Source organism: Macaca mulatta, chromosome 4 (genome assembly GCF_049350105.2).
Source record: "Macaca mulatta isolate MMU2019108-1 chromosome 4, T2T-MMU8v2.0, whole genome shotgun sequence".
In the NCBI taxonomy this organism is placed as follows: Eukaryota; Metazoa; Chordata; class Mammalia; order Primates; family Cercopithecidae; genus Macaca; species Macaca mulatta.
Window position 1 is genome coordinate 42,407,585 of NC_133409.1, and position 19,792 is coordinate 42,427,376.

General features: G+C 38.0%; 1 long non-coding RNA gene across 1 annotated transcript; it reads left to right on the forward strand.

Moving 5' to 3' along the window:
• The first annotated feature begins 229 nt into the window (after nt 1-229).
• On the forward strand, nt 230-3,853 carry LOC144340287 (uncharacterized). The gene is made up of 2 exons (XR_013416225.1): nt 230-2,690; nt 2,990-3,853. It is a non-coding gene; the product is annotated as an uncharacterized LOC144340287 (long non-coding RNA).
• The last annotated feature ends 15,939 nt before the right edge of the window (nt 3,854-19,792 follow it).

A 19,792-nucleotide genomic window follows, 5' to 3' on the forward strand; every position in this document is an offset into this window, starting at 1 on the left:
GAAGGCTCTGGTATCATATAAAATTTATATTAAACACATTTCTATGCTTTTCTTTCATTACTTTTTTTTTTGAGACAATGTCTTGCTCTGTCACCTAGGCTGGGGTGCAGTGGGGCAATCATGGCTTACTGCAGCCTTTACCTCCCAGGATCAATCAATCCTCCCACCTCAACCTCCTGAGTAGCTGGGACTACAGGCATATGCCATCATACTCAGCTAATTTTTTGTAGAGATAGTGTCTTCCTATGTTGCCTAGGCTGGTCTCAAACTCCTTGGCTGAAGCAATCCTTCCACTTTGGTCTCCCAAAATGTTGGTATTACAAGTGTGAGCCACTGTGCCCAGCCTCTTTTGTTAATCTTAATTTTGTTATAGGGCCTCAGCCACGAACCTAGGATGAGCAGAAGGAAAGAAAGATATTTTTCCTCCTCTCCATCCCCTATATTTCCTGGCTCCTTTTCCCCACCTTTCTCCAAAGGTCACAGATTTTAGCTAATTATGGCTTTTTGCCATTCTTCAAACACATTCTGCTCTTCCATATCTCTGAACTTGTTTTTTGTTGATCCCTTTGCTAGAAAGCACTCCCCTTCTTTGCCTCTTTTGGCAAAATCCTACTTCTCTTTCAGCCTCTACTTTATGAAGATGTCACTACTTCTGTCTCTAACTCTCCGTAATTTCCAGATGAATAAATGAATGAATGAATGAATGAATGAATGGTTTACTTGACAGTTCAGATTTGTTCCACATGAATTTACTACCTCTCTCCTATAAGTCTATTTTTAAACCTTGTTTTGATTTGATACTCCTGATTGATTAATTAATTTGATTTGTCTTTTTCTTATTCTAGCTTGGGATCCCCTTCAAGTAATTCTTGAGTCAATTTTTTCAGTATCATGATGAGGATATAATAATATATTATTTTGTAGATATTCTTCATTTTTCCCCATACGTAGGCTGTTGGTTTAACCAATTTATAAGCCCGGTGCTGGCCGAGGCTCCAGTCTTTACTTACTTTTGTGTACATTTAGGTTTTCACTGTCTTAAGACTCAAAGCCTAAAAATAGTCATTATTCTCTTTGACGAGTCTTAATATGACACATATGCCTGTAATAGTATGCATTTCAAAGAAGTACAGGATGGATTTCTTTTTAAGTGCAGATGGTTATTATTATGGAAAAATAAGACCAAATAAACCACACTGTATCTTCTAAGAAAATTGGGTGAAAGGAGGAAGTTACTATCTGACTTCCGGTTCATCAGAGAGGCTTAGTGACTCACTAGAACAGAGGACCCGTTGGGAATTCTCAGTTCCGTTGGAGAAGTCTTCTGCCTGGACTCGGAGCCAGCCGCTGTGGTCTGCATCCCAACTCCACCGCTTGGCAGCTATGTGACTGGAGCAAGTGATAAACTCCCCGTGCCTCTGTTTCCTTTTCTGTAAGATTGGGAGTAATAATGGTGTGCACATCCCAGGGTTCTTAGGAGAACTAAGGGAGTTAATATTTGTAAAGCCCTTAGAATAGTGCTGGACACATGGTTAAGCACTGTAAAGTGTTATTATTTCTGCTTTAGAATTTTTTCCACTTGTTTTTTAAGTTGGTGAAAAAAAAATGCTTGTTCTCACTCTTCTGGGTTTCGACTGGAGGAGTTAGAAAACAGTACAAGACTTTGAAGTTCTAAATAGATTCTACTAACCACCATAAATTGCGTCCCTGTCGCCCCCGCCCCTCCCCCTCACAACTATTTGAGGATGCTGCCCTCTGGTGGTCACTCGGAACTGCTTCTATAGCTCAGCCAGTTTGAATTGTATCAGAATTTTCTTTGTCTCCACCTTCCTTTAACTTAAAGGCTCATTTGTCAAAAGTTAAAGTATTTCCGTCTGTGCATTGCTCAAAGCATATCTGCTAATAACAGAAACCAAGGTGGATTTCAAAAATTTGAATGACAAATATAATTGTTATTTGAATGGTTAGAAATGATTAGAACATGATGTATGAAATTACAAAATGTATTTTCTTAAGTGTTTTTATTGATATGTTTGAAAATGAGACAAATAATGTCTAAGTTCATGAGGATCAAGCGGAGGTCTCTTTGATAGTGATGTAGGCATTCCTTTTAGGAAAAAAAATTATGACCTCTAGCAGGTGTAAGTATATTTCATCTTAAAATTTGGATTTTTATATTAAGATTTTATTAGTTTGGCAACATATTTTCCAGAATTAAAGAGACAAAACTTATAGTCATTAAAGTGATAACTTATGCATGTGTAGGAAGTCTATTAATATTACAGATTTTATGTTTTTCATGATCAAATTTTCTTTAGTCAATGCCCCAGCTGTTTAAACCCTGTCTCTTCAGGAATCTCATATACAGAGATTTATTTTCAGGTGAATTTGTGAAAAATTTTTCTTTGCCAATTCTTTTGATAACTTACGTAACTCTGGAGTACAGTTTGAGGAAGGCGACTCATCTCCACTGGGTGCACCATTATGCAATTCCCAGCACCAAAAGAGGAACTTCAGAAGATCCGTGACTATTTATTTACACATTCGTTATCGTTTCTACTCGAGAATAAAGAATGAGTTTGAACTCTGAAAGCTCAGCCTGCAGGAAGCCCCATCAGTCTCTCCACACTTCTGCTGTCTTTCCTATTGTAGGCGGAACATTATTCAAACCACAGGCTCCAAACTCCCAGGTAACTGAAGCCAGCAGGAAGCTCTGTTTGATATCAAGTATGTTCTTTATCAACCTTTTTGTTGTGATGGGAAGAAATGAACCAGCTTTACTTTTATCTTGCCCTGTGTTAACATTACGCAGTAGGTGAATGCTTTATTGGTATGCCTTGGCCAAAGTCTTTGATATATACCGTTTTTGTGGTCTTAAATTTTCCATATTAAAAACATTTTTAATGGTTTTCCATCTACCCATACCAACCATAAAGTTTCACATGTTCATGTGCTTTTATTAAAAGTATATTTAAAATTCTGCTGATAGGAGTCACCGCATGGAAAAGACAACTTGATTTTCCTTATTAGATGCTGGGAGACAGAAGCCCTTCTGCCATCAGACAGAGTCAAACATAACAATGCAATCCTGAACTTTGGGGTCAACATTGTAGACTCTACTGAACACTCAGTCTTCATGCTTTTTTGTGTTAGAAAGACTCATGTAAAATAAGAAAACGAATTGCCTTTATTTTTTTCCTCCACAAGTAGCTGGTTTTCAATGAGCAAGCTAGTTTTGTTTTTTTGACACACAGGTAAACTATATATTGCATCTACTCTTCGTTCTTTGAAGAATATTATTGTGTCATCTTGTTTGGATTCAGTGTCAGTTTTACAGGGAAGGTACCAGTTTGAGCAAAATATAGACATTTAAAGCAGTACACATGTTTAAAATGGTCTTAAACTCGTGTCTTTATCTTTCCTACATCTTTTTCTGTGATGCATGATCAATTTTGGATGTTGTTTGTTCCAAATCCCCAGAATTCAAATAATTGAAGGCAAGGAATTCACATTTTCTCAGAAGAAAATTTCATGAGAACATTTTATACTTTTATTTTAGACCAACATTTAATGACTGGTACCTTTTAGTACCTTTTGTGATTTAAAGTCTATAAATATGTTTTTTTAGTACCTGTTGTGATTTAAAACCTATAAATACTTTAAATATCAACTATCTGAGAGCTATCTTCATTCCAGTATTAGAAACAATGCATTTATTTAAACACATAATTTTCTTACCCCAGAACCACTGTAACCTTCTCACAAAATTAGTGTACTGAGCAAACCTCCATTTGACATTATTGCCAGAATATTTAAAGACTATTAATGAAAAGGAATAAATACATGAAAAGACTATTTTATTGTTCTTATTGAACTTTTCATTTGAAACCAGTGTCTCAATCTCAGTGCTACTGACATTTTGGGCTGCATGATTTTTTGCTGTAGGGGGCTGCCTTGGGCCTTCTACAATATTTGGCAGCATCCTGGCTCTCTACCCACCAGATGCCAGTAACACTGCCTCCCGCATTGTAATCACCAAAATGTTTTCAGACATTGCCCAATGTCCTCTGGGGAACTGAATTCCTACCTCCTGCCAGAACTACTGTTTTAAACCAAAAAACTGTGTACCTCATTGCTTCTCTTACAACATCTCCAGTCAGGACTTGGCCATTTTGCATGGCTTCCAAGCTCAGATGTAGGATATATAGTCACATATATGTAGCTATATGTCTCCATATTTTTCTACTTCTTTTCTATCTCCCTCCCTTCAACCTGTAGCATGTTTCCCCACAAATATGTACATGTTGAGGTTAAATTTGCATTATGTTGGCCATCACAGGCTGGAGACTCCAGGACACCTACGTTTGCATTGTGATCACTCTCCCAAGCCGAAGTTAGTGCACCCCCCACCCGCCACTTTTTTTTTTTTTTTGAGATGGAGTCTCAATCTTTTGCCCAGGCTGGAGTGAAGTGGCACGATCTTGGCTCACTGCAACCTCCGCCCCCCAGATTCAAGGGATTCTCCTGCCTGAGCCTTCGTAGTAGCTGGGATTACAGGTGTTGAACTCCTGACCTCAGGTGATACATCCGCCTCGGACTCCCGAAGTGCTGGATTACAGGCATGAGCCACCAGGCCCAGCCATTGCATCCCTAGAAGGATGATCACACCTGTTTCATAGGTGCTGTGGGATTACATAAGGAACTGAATTGAAGGAAAACTAAATTCTAGATCACTTTCTTTGTGACGGGCATGAGATAGGCGATGTATTTAGGTTACCTCGCTACACTACATTCTCCCAACATTTTACATAGAGAGAAATTGTGATGCTGAAAGACAGAAGAACTTTTTCAAGGGCATACTGGTGTCAAATAGAGAAGTCATCTGTGCTTTCAAGGTACCTAAAGACTCTCACAGTTCCTAAAACATGGGAAGTTCTCAAGTATTATTCAACCACTTGTCTTCAGGAGGACCAAGGTCTGGTTTGTTGAAGTTTTACTCCATCAAAAATCAAATCTAGCAATGTATTAACCCGGCCCATTCTATTCATTTGGATAATAATCCAAAATACTCTAGTAAATTGAGAATTTTATTCAGAGTCCAATTCTTTTTTATCTTCTTGTTAAGATTCATGTTAACCTTAATTCAATTAGTTGTGAGGTTTACAGCGACGAGAGTTAGTTAAGTGTGCTTATTTCTGTGGCTCCTGGTAACCCCTTCTCACCTGGATTGCTTTTACGTCTGTGCTTTGTTTTTAATCACTGGCAGATGCAAAAGTGGATCTGTGAGAGAATCCTATGGTTCTTTGGGCTGCTGGTAATGAACTTTTGACAAAGACCTGATTTGCAAGGAAACAGATATAGGTAGCAAAAAGAGTTGAAAGTAAATTATTTTTTCAAATTAAAAATTTTTTTTTCAGCTGGGCATGGTAGCTCACGCCTGTAATCCCAGCACTTTGGGAGGCTGAGGCGGGCAGATCATGAGGTCAGGAGATCGAGCCCATTCTGGCCAACACAGTGAAACCCCATCTCTACTAAAAATACAAAAAAATGAGCCGGGCGTGGTGGCGGGCGCCTGTAGTCCCAGCTACTCAGGAGGCTGAGGCAGGAGAATGGCGTGAACCCATGGGGCAGAGCTTACAGTGAGCCCAGATGGCGCCACTACCCTCCAGCCTGGGCGACAGAGCGTGACTCCGTCTCAAAATAATAATAGTAATAATAATAATAAAAATAATAATAAATAAAATAAAATAATTTTCAGGTGGAAAGAAACATTGAGCAGAAAAATGAGATAAAGCAACAACACCAGTAATTTTTAGAAGAGGGCTGTATTTTTCTCAGAGAGATTTTCATTTTGATCATTTCTATTGGAACATGTCATGAAAATTCCTTGGTATTAGAGAACATGGCCAGAGCAGAGAGAACAGCTCTGTGGGCTTTCTTAGAGCAGGAGTCCATGTTGGAACAAGGCCCTGATGTCTGTGTCTTCACCTTGCCACTGGTGTTCTTACTTAGGGGATCTCAGGCCCATGTGTTTGCAGACAGGCGAACATATGGAATGGTTTCTCCATTAGCAAATAATTGAACCCACTGGAAGGATGGTGGGCCTGTTTAAGGGACAACATGGAGACCAAATTTTCCACCTGAGGTTTTTTGCCTGTTCTACTTAGTCTTATTGTATTCTTTCAGCGGTAAGAACTATGGTTTTATTCCTGGAGTTACATAATCCCAGAGCTGGAAGGACTGTATATTCAGGGCTTAAAACAAAACAAAACTCTTTAAAGGCCACAGGACACTTCATTCTGGAAAAAAAAATCTCATATGGAAAAGAACTGAAAAAAGTGGATCCACCCTGGTCAAAGCCGGGTATGCAGGGCTACAGGTTGCTGGTATGCCTGGCTCAGCTCATGTCCTCTCAGACATGTGTCATCTTGAACACCACTGGGGCTCCTTGGGACTCTGTATCCAACCTCAGAAGATAGAAGGCCCTCGATGATGAGGAAATAGCAAGTTTGAGTGGGATGCCCAGGCCATGTGGTTGGCCTCCAGATGCTCAGTCCCTCTGCACCAAATTATACAGAAGGTCACTGGCCACCAGACCATCTCTGCTGGGATTTCAGACCTCCCCAGGGTGACGGAATGAGAGTTCGGGGTTGTGGCTTGTATAAGACTCTATTCTGGTGACTTTCATACTGGTAACTGGGGCTTCCAAAAATGCTTCCCAGGGTTTTGGTTACAGTTACAGCAGTAAAAAAAAATCCTGCCAAGTAGCTTTTAGAAATATTTCCTGTTTTTCATTTTGAAATTGCCACCTGTCATTTATGTAATTCTTGTGATATTGTTTCGGTGCAGCAACATTTGTGATCATATGCCCATCACAGAGAAAGGCTAAGACACAAAAGAATAAACACCGCCAATACATAGAGTATGATTTTCTAATTTTCGGTTCAAACAACATTGATGAACATTTTTAATGTACGAAAAACAATTATGCTGTCATTTGCATTGGTAACTGTGCAGAGCAAAATTTAATAAGATGGAATGGAAAATATACTAAACAAGAGAGAAAAATGTATAAAAAATTAAAATGACAAACCAAGGTTAGTAGGGTGTTGCAAAAACCATATATGCATACCAAGATGGAGCCAAATGAAATATGGGCTCAACTTGCCAGAAAAGATTTTAAATTTTTATAGAAAATCACTTCAAAATATAAAATTATAATTTTATATTTATATGGGCTGTTTTTCTAGAAATGTTGATGTTTGTTATCTGCTTTTAACTATCAGTTATTTATATTTGAATGTTAAGGGCTCTGAATGTAGAATAGTTGTCAGATTTCAACAGTTCTAAAATAATTGCCTTAATTTCACATGAAACCTATTGCAATAAATAGTATTTCTGGCTAGGTATAAAAGACATTGGTTTGTTTTCCAATAAAATTATAATTCATCTGATTTATGAGCAGGAGCTTAGAGATCAACTACAATATGAAGCAGTTCAATGTTTAAATATTATTTCTCATTTCATACCTGTGATTCTAAAACCTTTCCTGTTCATACACAAAGTGAGAAAATGTGTTTCCAATCACAGCAGTAACCATATACTAATAAAGACATTGCTGAAATTGAGGTGTTGTGTGTGTGTGTGTGTCTGTGTGTGTGTGTGGGTGTGTGTTAGTGGGTGGATGGGTTTTGTTTTTTTCTGAACTCTAATGCACCCAACATACCACGGGATTTGGAGAGGCCGATAGAGCAAAATGCCGTGAGTATCCAGTGGTGATGGTCAGCTCACAGTTTGAGAACCTGATTAACAGCTTGACCGGCCAGCCTGTGGCACCCACAGCGAGTGGCTCTGGCCGCAGCTCTCGGACAGGAGAAGTGGGTTCTTCCAAAAGCAAACAACCTTCGACCCACGGTCTTCATCTGGGCCCATCAGGTCAACTGTTGTTTTACAGAACATCGGCAATTGTCTTTCTCCTTGTGTCAGGAGCCTCTTGAAACATTATACGAGGATAATTAAGTGGTGAATAAGGGTCAATGTGGACAAATAAATCAAACTGATAGTTTGAACACAGACTGATTGAGCAAAAACAAGGAATTCTGCCATGCCTGTTACTGCAGCGCTTGATGTTAACTGACTTTGTTAACATTACATCCAAAGGCAGCAAGTGGGAAAGCTTTGTGTGGGATCAAAAGCTGAGCAAAGAGACACGGGATTTAATTGTTCAGCTTTATTTTTGAAATAAAGACACGCAGCGCATCTATTTAGTTGACTTTAATGGAGCTCAAAACCAAACCCATTCTTTAGCATGCTAATTGAGCCAGAAGATGCTTTCCTCTCCTGTAACAGAGATGCAAGAAATACCAGTAGAATCATCAGACTTTTGGAGCAGAAGTTCAGAGTTTAAAAATCTGATGAGAAGTTAAGTCCTCTATCTGATTAGACAAATTAAATATTCAAGTAAATATAATCTTATAAATATTTTTAAATCACATATCACAAGTCTAGTGGTAGTAGATGCTTGTAGAATAAGAAGCTGTTGAAATCAAATGTATTAACTTATGAAGGAGATTTTGTCAGGTAGAAGGGCAGCCTAGAAATCCTAAACAGGAAAGAGAGACAGAGAAAGACAGAACTCTTTAAAAAGGCTTCTGTGTGTCCACAGGTTTGTTCTATAGGGAAAAAATTACTAGAAATGAAATTGAAGGAGAAATCTATCTTAGTAAGGATAAAGAGGAGCCATATATATATATATACACACACACACACACACACATATATACACACACACATTTTTTTTTTTACCACAAACATGCATCTTGACTATTTTATTTGAATATTGGAATTCAAGTTTTCCTGGCAGTCAAAATCTCACTTCACTATCCACCTCTAATGTCACAGAAATAAATATGTAGTTTAAGCTATAATTTTATGTCATGTTAATGATCTTAGTTGTTATTTTATCGTCTTGTTCTAACTTACCATAATGGTGCTTGTGTCAGACAACGTAGGACACTGGATTTAATAATATATCACATATATCTTCATACATGAATAGCATCAATCTTTAAAATGGTGATATTTAATAGTTTCACATATAAAGTGAAAGAAACATAATATAAACTTATGAAAATATATGCTATATCAATATAAGCATATGAAAATATATGCTATATTTTAATTATAAACTTACCAATGAATGAATTTTATTATAAAGAAAACCATTACTTTATAAAAAATCTTCTTTAAGAGAAAAATCTATAAAGAGAAATGAGACACTAATTACTTCTACCTTTCTGTGCATTCCATATTTTATATACAGGTTGCTTGAAGAAATTAGCAATATGGTGAATAGTAATTGCAAATAGTAATTTATGAGTTTAAAGACATTTAAATTACATTTGTTTGCAAGCATTGATTACACAATCATTCCCATATCTGGTCATCTGTCTTCACTTTTTTATTTAAATACAAGCATTAATACCAATATGCTTAGATCCACAAAGATAACACTATTTGTTATTAATGTCGTCTTTGGGCTATGTTAATATAAAATAACTATCAAGAATAAATTATTTGGGGGAAGGTGGTCGTTTGCTGCAGCGCTCCTGGGGTTTTTTTTTCCCCCATAAATATTTTCACATAAGAATTTAAGAGAAGCTCATATATGAGCCGCCTAATCTGAGAAAGTGGTCTGAGAAAGGTGTAATGGATTGTGGAGGGAAATGAAGGCAAGCTTACACCATATCCAATCAGCCTTTTTCTGAAAGGTCAGGACATTCTGTCTGGGCCCATTTGTGTTTTTGATTCTGCCGTTTCACTATTCAGTAACACAATGTAACTGTCAGTCTCAACAACAGCTCCTGGATCTGCTGGCTCCACAGCTCTCGGGGTAACATACAATATTTCACATCCACAAAACAATTCAGCGTCTGCGTGGGCAAACCATATGATGACCACAGGGAGCAATATGGTCACACCCTACTGAGCACTCTTAAGGGGACTCTGCAAAGAACTATGTCTAAAAAAGAATCAGGCTTTCCTCCTCTGTGCTTTTGCTTACTTGCCAGATAGCATTTTAATGTTTCATTTTTATCAGCAAAAGTCAAATGCAAATGTTCCTCACTCTACTCCATTTTGGTAAAGAAAGAGAGCTTTACTGCTATGCAAAACATTTGCAGTCATGGAGTTAGGAGGGTGATAGATATTAGAAATAATTTAGCACATTAATGATGGTCTTGTTGGATTTCCCCTGTGTGTGTTTTGTTATATTATTTATTTCTCTTCCCAAACAAAACCAGACACCAGCTCAAATTTATAAGGACAAAGCATGGGTTCTGATAGTCTAGGGAGACCAAACAACCAATGCCCTAACATAATTTCTAACCAATGAGATCGGAACCGAGCTCTGGAGAATTAATGCGTATGGTACATTTTCCAAGGATTTGGCCTCTAAAGCTACTTTTTGACCAGCTGATTTATTCAGGTTAGAGTCTAGCCTGTCACTTCACTCAGAAGAAAATTAGATAAAGAAACTATTCACAGAAAATGACAGCAAAGAAAAGAAAAGAAAATGCTTATCTTCTAAGGCATGCAGTCTGGTTCCCTCCTGTCCAATATTTATTCTTATTGCTAGATTTCCAATTCTTTTTCTATCAAAGTTTCATCATGAATTTCTGAATTTGTCATTAATTATTCAGTGGATTTATTTTTTAGAAAACTTTCTTGGATTTTTCTAACAGTAAAAAGATTTTAAAATGTGTTTTCGGGTAATATGTATTATCTTTCCATTCTTCTCAATGTTTTACCCATGCTGCTGAAGATTTCTTCAAGTTAATGACACTGAATTAACCAGTTACATAATTTATTCTTACCAACTCTCCTAATTATGCTGAGTTTGAATCATCTGAAAAACCTTATTTCTAGTTTTCCAGTAATAACACCCATAGTGATTATTTGGGTATACACATCTATTCTTACAGGAACATGATGATTATGGGTTTTTTTCTAATTGATTCCAATCAATAATGGAGAGGCCAACAAGACTTAAATACCACGAATTATTTGCCTCTGGCTTTAGAGTGCATTTTTGCTCAAGTAGTATTCTACTTAGCAAATTTCCCAAATTTGTTTCTTGTCCTGACATTTTACTTGATGTTGCAGTACAACGGATACAGCTATCACCTTGAATATTGATGAGAAGTACCAGTTTCAACCAATCTAGGTTTTAGATTCACAACTCACTACTTAGTAGAGGTAATATCAGTAAAGAGTATAAAAAAGCTAAAAAATAGAGAAAGTAAAGTTAAAAAGTAGAAAAATTAAATGAAGAAATTCACAGTTAATAAACTTCCCTTCCCTACAACAGTCATCATGATTGAAGATAAACACCAGGTTGGAGTAGGTTGGTTGTATTCTTTTGTTATATGGACCTTCATTATGAACCTAGTGATGGGAGAAAAAGGGAAATCTTTTCCTCTCCTACATCACCAGGGTACAGACTGCTGGTAATCCTCTAAATCTCTTCTGCTTCTCCCTGGGTTCATGACTGTATAGCTAGAGACTACATTTCCCAGCATTCCTTGCAATTAGATGCTCTCAAGTCCTTTCTGGTAGAATGTGAAAAGATCTAATGTGTGTATCCCGGGCCTGGAGCTTTGGGCACTGAGCTGGTTCATCTAGATATTCTTTCTTTTTCCTACTGGCTGAACTTAGACACAGTGTTAACCCACCTTTGACTGTGATGACAATGTCCTGGCAATGAAAGAATCCTGAGTGTCTGCAGCCTGTGTGGAGCAGGACTGTCCCAAGACCTGGACTGCCCACTGCAGATGGGTTGAGAAAAATAAATGTCTGCATTTCTGAAGTCACTGTCTTGGGAATCTTTTTGTTACAGCAGCTTAGCATTACTCCAAGGAATACATTCAAATACACCTCTTTTAAAGAAAATTATAAAAATATATTTAAAAGCCAAATTAGAAATAATGTGTGCCTAATCTATACCACAGTTCCCCTTCATTATCATACAAGACAAAATCCTGAAAGTGGGCAACTATCTGTTGCAAAATGCAGAGTCTAAACTAATGTTTGTCAAATATGATTTATAATTTGTTTTCTCATAACTCTTATAATGTAATAATGTCTATCTTTTTATGTTTAGTAAAAATGAATCACTTATTTAAAATATTTCTCCATAGGATTCTGTCAAATAGAAACTTAGCATATTTACTCAGCTGTTTTCAGTAACTAGCTTTTTTCTCTGGCAAAAAGTTGAAGAAATGCCCCACAATGTTTTATTTTCTGGCCACAACAGAAACTGCTTTTGTTTTCTACCCAGTCATTCAGGAATCAAGAGGATAAAACCAATCATTTTAGACACAATTTTGTTTCTTCTCACTTTTCTTATGCCTTGAATCCCGACAAGTTCATTGTCTTTTCTAAGGTTAATCTTAGGTGGCAAAGGGTAAGCAATGAGGAGTCTAATGGATATTGGCCAGTTGAAATGGCAGACTTTTTAAAGGTAGTGCACATGATAATAAATCAAGACCTATGACTGTAATCATGACTACAAGCAGCTCCCCAGACTCAAGGCCCTTGGTGTGATGTCATATCTATCTCCTCCCCACAAACTCCATGACCCCACTGTACCCAGTGTCTAAGCAGTAAACATATTTGCTCCTTTGAAGACGTTCAACAAATGATGTGAGGTAGGTAACTGATGTGGGTAAGTAATGATGGCATTTGACCACTGCATCAGTTGATTGTGTGGACTTATGTATGGGTATCAGTCTGAGCAGAAAAAGCATTGCCCAGTTTTCATAAAATGCCACTGTCCTTGATGGTCTGGCATAGAATGCACAGACCATCTATTCTGATCCCAGCCCCATCTCTTTCCCCAGATAAAACATTTTTTCATTCCCATCCTCAGTCATTAGTAGTGTCAACTAATGTTTCATTTCCACGGATCTTCAACAAAGGCATCAATTAGAGCCCTTTTCCCATGTCGCAATGATGTGATGACCACAGGACATGATGTAATGTTTTGTTTTCGATATTCAGAACCAGAAGTTAAGACAACTCAGTCGTTCTGGAATTTCTTCCTCCTTTCAAACTGCTGTCTTCAAGTTCATCCTTAGACTCTGCAATCCCCCTAGCTCCAGCAGAGTCAGAGTTTTTTCTTGATCTCAGATCTTTTCATTGACATAATATTTCTAGTTTTACACTATCAACTTTTTCATAGCAATAAATTACTGTTTTGATAAAAGTCAAAAGAAATAGATGTTTGCTCTACTTAACCAGTCAATTTAGAGAAATAAGTACATATCAATTAAACAAATGTTATCAAGTTTGGGGGTGAATTTTGTGACAAAATACTACTTTAGGGTTTAGAGAGGCCTAGTTCTAGTGCACCCTCCTCAGAGCTGGGCACACAGTGGCCTTGCCTGCTGGCCTTGAGCAGGGACATAAGGAGAGAGAATGGGCTTGAGTGGTGGTCGCTCTAAGTTCAAACCTCTGTCCTGCAACATACCCAGGTGGGTGGGTGGGTGACCTTGAAGTGTTCAATGAATCCTTCCTATCCTCAGCTTCCTTATCTGTGAAAGAGGGACAGTGATTCCTAACTCATGATGTTGCCAGGTGGTGTAAATTAGATGCCCTAAGTTAGCTGCCCTGCAAAGGGACAGGCAGTTAATATGAGAAAAATGCATACTACTTCCTACTTCCTGCCAGATTAATTAATGATTCTCACTCAGTAGAATCTTTAAGATTGGTTATCTTTGGCCTTCTCATTTCATTGTGGGAAGCACTGAGTACTAGAAGCTTCCATTCTTTTTCATTATATAATCAATAATAATGAAAATATAAGACTCACATTCACAGTCCAGTTTTCCCTGATTTCTAACCCACGCTATTCAGCCAGCTTGGGGTTCCATGGGAGACTCGAGGATTGTGTATTCTCGTATAATCTTTCTGATAGGAATTTTTTTATTGATGTGAAGCCTTTCCTGTACCCACCATCTCCCACAAGACATTGAACTTTCATTCTCTACTTGTTTTTTGCTCATATACCCTGTCTGTTTAGAATGACTACATCTCTCTCTGCTTAAATAATCTTTCTGAACTGTCCTTGAATTTGCAACTCACATCTTTCTTCCTTTAATAAGTTCTCCCCAATACAGCACCTGGAATGACCTCAAGTTCCTGTGTGTCCCCAGGATGCTTATTCTCTTTATTACTCATTCGACATTTCACATTTGCTGTCTTCTATTAAACTAGTAGAGTGTGGTAGAAAAACTCTGGCCTAGGTGTCAGCAGACATGAGTCCTGGGCCTGACAGCAGGATATCACTCACTCACTGTAACCTTCGTTTCCTTGTCTGTAAAACCGAAGTAATAATACTCAAGTGGTCTGCTTTGACAACCAAAAGAAATGTTAAAACACTTTACAAGCAATAAAATGCTATAGAGGAGGAGGCATTAGCTCTGTTACAAGCACATATGTTTTACTGTTTCTTCTAAAACACCCAGCACAGTGCCCTAAATATGCTATCAATAAAATGAATGCATGAACCAAGTAGGAATGTGAAGACCTGAGTTCTGGTGTCTGTTCTGCCAGCTGTATGACCTTTGGCCTGGCATCTGAATAATACTCAGTTTTTGTAAAATGAGAGGGTTTGTCCATAGTTTAGACAATGGGTCTCAACCCTGGTTGCACATTGGAAACACCAAGGGAGCTTTAAAAAAAAGGCACAGGCCTGAGTCCCACTTCAAACCCATCCAGATTCTCTGACAGTGAGGCTCTTGCCTCAGTATTAAAATTCTTTGTTTTTAATCTTGAAGCAACTACAAACTTACAGAAAAGTTGGAAGTACAAAACAAAGACTTTTTTTCTGAACCAGTTATAGTAAGTTGCCCACCTAGTAACGTATTACCCTGAATACTTTAGTGTGAATTTCCTATAAACAAGGCCATTATTCTATAGATATGCAACATAACCATCAAAATCAGATGATTAACATAGATATATTCAAGATCCTATTCAGGTTTCACCCATTGCCCCAAATCCTATTCAGGTCTCACCAATTGTCTCTTGGAAATGGAATCTCTTCAGAATCACACCTTATGTTTAGTTGTCATGTTTCTCTTGCCTCCTTTAGACTAGATGGTTCCTCAGTGTTTCCTCAGTTTTCATGACCTTCATGCTTTTGAAAATTACTGGTCATTTTGTAGAATGTCCTTCATTTTGGGTTTGTCTGGTGCCTCCTCATACTTACATTCAGGTTCCATGATTGACAAGAATATTACAGAGGTGATGCTAGCTCTTCCTATCCAGGAATGTTGTTCCATTACTGATAGGGTTCACTTTGATGACTTGACAAGGGCAGTGTCTGCCAGCCTTCTCAACTGGAAAGATAATCTTTTCCCTCTTTGCAATTAATCAATATCTTATGGGAAGATACTTGGGAACTGTGTAATATTCTGTGCCTTATCAAACTGTCAAATGTATTAATTTCCTTATATCTGTATGTTTTCATGATTTTCCATGTTATTCAGTGAGTTTTATTCCATTACTATCATTATGCATTTTGGTGCTCAAATTGTGCCCAGTTTGGCCAGAGGGAATTCCATCAGGCTAGCTCCTGTATCCTTCTCACATGTCCCCATCATCCTTTGAGTACATCCTGCTTTCTAGCATCACAAGATATCCCAGGATCCTCTGTTACTTTCCCTGCCCCAATCCTGGAATTGGCGATCTCTCCAAGTGTCCCTAGCTCCCACCAAGAATAGTATGTGAAGGGAAGCACATACTAGATGTGTTCGTCACTGTCGGGTTATCATGACTTCTAGGCCCTCTCAGTGGATAGGTTTAAGGAATATGTGAATATTGATATGTGTGTACATCACTTTTATATTCATGTTTGTTACTATATATTTTCGAAACCATGGGTTCACACTAATTCCAATCCCAATATAATACTGCAACGATTATTCTAATTTTCTCTTTTTCAATATTTATAACTCCTTCTCGTCTTTAGGAGTTTTGGAATTTGAAACCAACACCAACAAGAAAAATCCTCTGGAGATTTTCTTCACTTTCATCCCTCTCTAAGCTAAAAAAAAATCACAAAATTATTAAATGAGATGCCTCTCTTTTTTGAAGCTCTGTCATCTTAAGATTCTTTAAAAACGTACACATGTGCACGAACTCTCGCCTACATACCTTTTGAAAGCTAAGACATTTTAATATTGCTTTTATACAGGCTTATGGCACTGTGTCATCCTTCAGGGCCATCTAATTACAATTAAGGTATTGCCTTAATACAGACATTTTTAAAAATATCATAGGAATAATGCTCTTTCTGCATTTTAAAACCTGAAACAGGATATGTAAATAGATTTGTCTTGTGTCAGGATTGGGGGAGTAGAAGTCCCTCAACAAGATGGGAAGAGTTGTGCATTCAGCCATCCGTGATGAGCATGTATTGAGCCAGACAACGCTGTGCTGGAGCACTGTTTGCCTGATGGACACCCAAAGATGGTACTGGTTGTGTTGGTAAAGCTTGTATCAGTCACAATTGAGAGGAGGCGGCTGCTGTGGATCATGAGAGCCATTTGGAAAGGCTTATATCATGTTAGTTGCACTTTGCTTCATGCGTCCTTCCTGTTTTCAATCTTCCTTTTGGCCAGAAGACTGTATTTCCATCCAGAGGTATCACGTATTTTATTCACAATATATTCATGATCTATACAGTTATAAGGCAGTCTAGGGTGATCTAAATATTGACCTTTTCTGTGGATGTAAGTACATGCTACCTTTGGAATACTGAACTGCTAGTGAAAAATACAATCGTGGTTGAAAATAAAATTCTCTTTCATGGAATTCTTTGAAACTGTTACAATCATGCGTATTTTCCTGGATTGCAAATTTTGGTTTATTCTTCTTACCTAAACACTCTTTACCTTTAATAATTCCATACCGTTTAGTGCAACAATTCTAAATGTCCAGTGTAGTCCGTTTCTGTCTTCCCCCTTCACTCTCTTTCCTTATGGATAGTTGATGCCACATGGATAATTCATAGTCAATATTATCTTATGTAAAGAAGTATTGCTTTAGCCACCATATCCTGGCTGGGCATTCAGTCATGCATTAATTACTAACCTACTGTCCCATTCAATCAATCAGTCTATTAATTAATCAATTTGAGCACTTTTAACCTTTCAGCTCTTCTTTTTTTTTTTTTTTTTGGAGACAGAGTCTCACTCTGTTGCCCATGCCGGATCGAAGTGGTGCACTCTCCATTCACTGCAACCTCTGCCTGCTGGGTTCAAGTGATTCTCATGCCTCAGCCTCCTGAGTAGCTGGGACTATAGGCATGTGCTACCTTGCCTGGCTATTTTTTTGTTGTATTTTTAATAGAGACAGGGTTTCTCCATGTTGCCCAGGTTGGTCTCAAATTCCTGAGCTCAGGCAGTCAGCTGCCTTGGCGCCCCAAAGTGCCAGGATTACAGGCATGAGCCACCATGCCAGCTACCTTTTTCCTTTTCATTAGGTAGAAATTATCCACACCTTAAGCCTTCTTTGTAGTTCTAACCAAAATTCCCCCCCCCCTTTTTTTTTGAGACAGAGTTTCGCTCTTGTTGCTCAGGCTGGAGTGAAATGGCATGACCTCGGCTCACCGCAACCTCCGCCTCCTGGGTTCAAGTGATTCTCCTGCCTCAGCCTCCTGAATGGCTGGGATTATAGGCATGTGCCACCATGCCTGGCTAGTTTGGTGTTTTTGGTAGAGACAGGGTTTCTCCATGTTGGCCAGGCTGGTCTCAAACTCCCAACCTCAGGTGATCTGCCCCTCTTGGCCTCCCAAATTGCTGGAATTACAGGCATGAGCCAATGCGCCTGGCCGAAATTTTCCTTTTTAAAGATTGAGACCAAATAGCATAAATACATATTTATGTTTAGATTTCGGAGTAGTTTTTAAAGTTGAGTATTGAATGACGAGATCCTAAAATATCCATAAATTACATTATTGAGTCACCATAACCCAGTTGAAAACGAGTTGTATTGTCTCACTTGCTTAAAATACCTGTGTTTCTCTTGGGGGTGAAGGGAGATTAGAATAGATATTGAGAGATTGTCATAGAAAATGAATACTCAGTAACGTAAGGATATAAACAACTTTTCAAGAGATGGGACCATTGAAGACCAAATACATCTTAGTCAATAATTGGAAAATGTGGGAAAGATTATTTTACAAAATGAAACAATGAGTAGAATTTTCTCTTAAAAGTGTTTATTAAAAATGAAACAGGAATGTTATTTCTGATGTATATTTGAATGTAAAAACCCTTTCTTGTTCATATTTAAAATGTCAAAAGCAGCTTACCTTTCTATCAAGTCAGCTGAATTATTTAAATCACACAAAATTAAGCTGTTTTGATTGTCTGAATAGTGACACTATAATGAAAACAGCTAGTCTAAAAATTGCATATATTTTAGAAATTTCTAACTGCATTTGAACCATTCTGATTCTATCCAAAATAAGACAACGTTCCATTTGAGACTTGAAAAAAGAATTCGACATTTCTACCAAATTTTTAAATATTCTAGAAATTGTCCTTTCTCTGAGGGTATATTCTGATCCATTTAGAAAAGGGGATGTGGAAAAAGTAGCTCTGTTTATAATAAAAACCTCTTTTTTGGGGGTATAAAATCAGTTGAATAAAGAACATTGCATCATGCATGAGAGAATCTTCCCCTGGGTGCATCTATAACGACTACAGAGTGCCATCCACAGACTCTAACAGATGCCCAACAGAGGGGTTCCAGGCCCTAACTTCCCTCTAGTCTCTTGTGTTAATGAGGACTCTTGATGCAGTTTAAGGCACACTGGTGAGCAGCTCTAAATCAGAGCTCGCCCTGTGGAAGGAAAGTTTACAATGGGTACCGAGGCCAGTCGGTTAGAATTCCAGATGTGGGGCCTGCACCTTGCTTCTGACCAGCATCCATTTCTGCGCTCCACAGCTGGTCCATGTAAATGTGCCATATTGCCGCCCATCTGTTCAGAGAGTGCACAGTGGCACATCTCTCTCTGACAGTGGACCGTTTTATTGAATGCTATAAATATTGAAATTCATAGGCATGAAGCAGCAGATTTTTAATGTTACTTAGAGAGACATTTGAGCCACAACCTTTGGCAGAAGCATAGACTGTTAGTATCTCAGTACACTGTGCACCATTTGGTTCAGACTCATGAACAACTTTTCCAGGGATTTCATGGCTCTCCAATCCCAGGTAAAATGGAGTACAGACCCTGAGGGATGGTATTTAGTGTGAATGTCACCCTGCATACAATGTGCATTTGGGATATGGACTTTCCAGCCCTGTGCTGTGTTAAACCATATGCTAATGTTTTTATACTCAGAAAAGATTAGATTGGGGACCAATAAAGTTTCAAAACTACAAATAATAGGCTAACCATTGTGAAACGTGAAGCATTCCTTCAGCTGATTTTTTTTCCAAAGTCTCTGCAATTTTCATTTTTGAAATGGTAGGGCTATATTTTGTTATAGGAAACCAGCTTATCCATATTTTATAAGCTAGTATGTGCAAATTTTGTACCAGAGAGTAAACATCCTCATTAATTTGAAATTACTGGCATATGATCTGGATAAGAAATAGAAAAGAGAAAATTGCTCTGTGGTGTTTCCACCTCTTGACCAAATAATCCCAAGCAAACTCTGAGGCAAAAAGGAAGTAAATCAAAGCCCAGGAATGAAAAGTGTGCAGGTTATCGGTA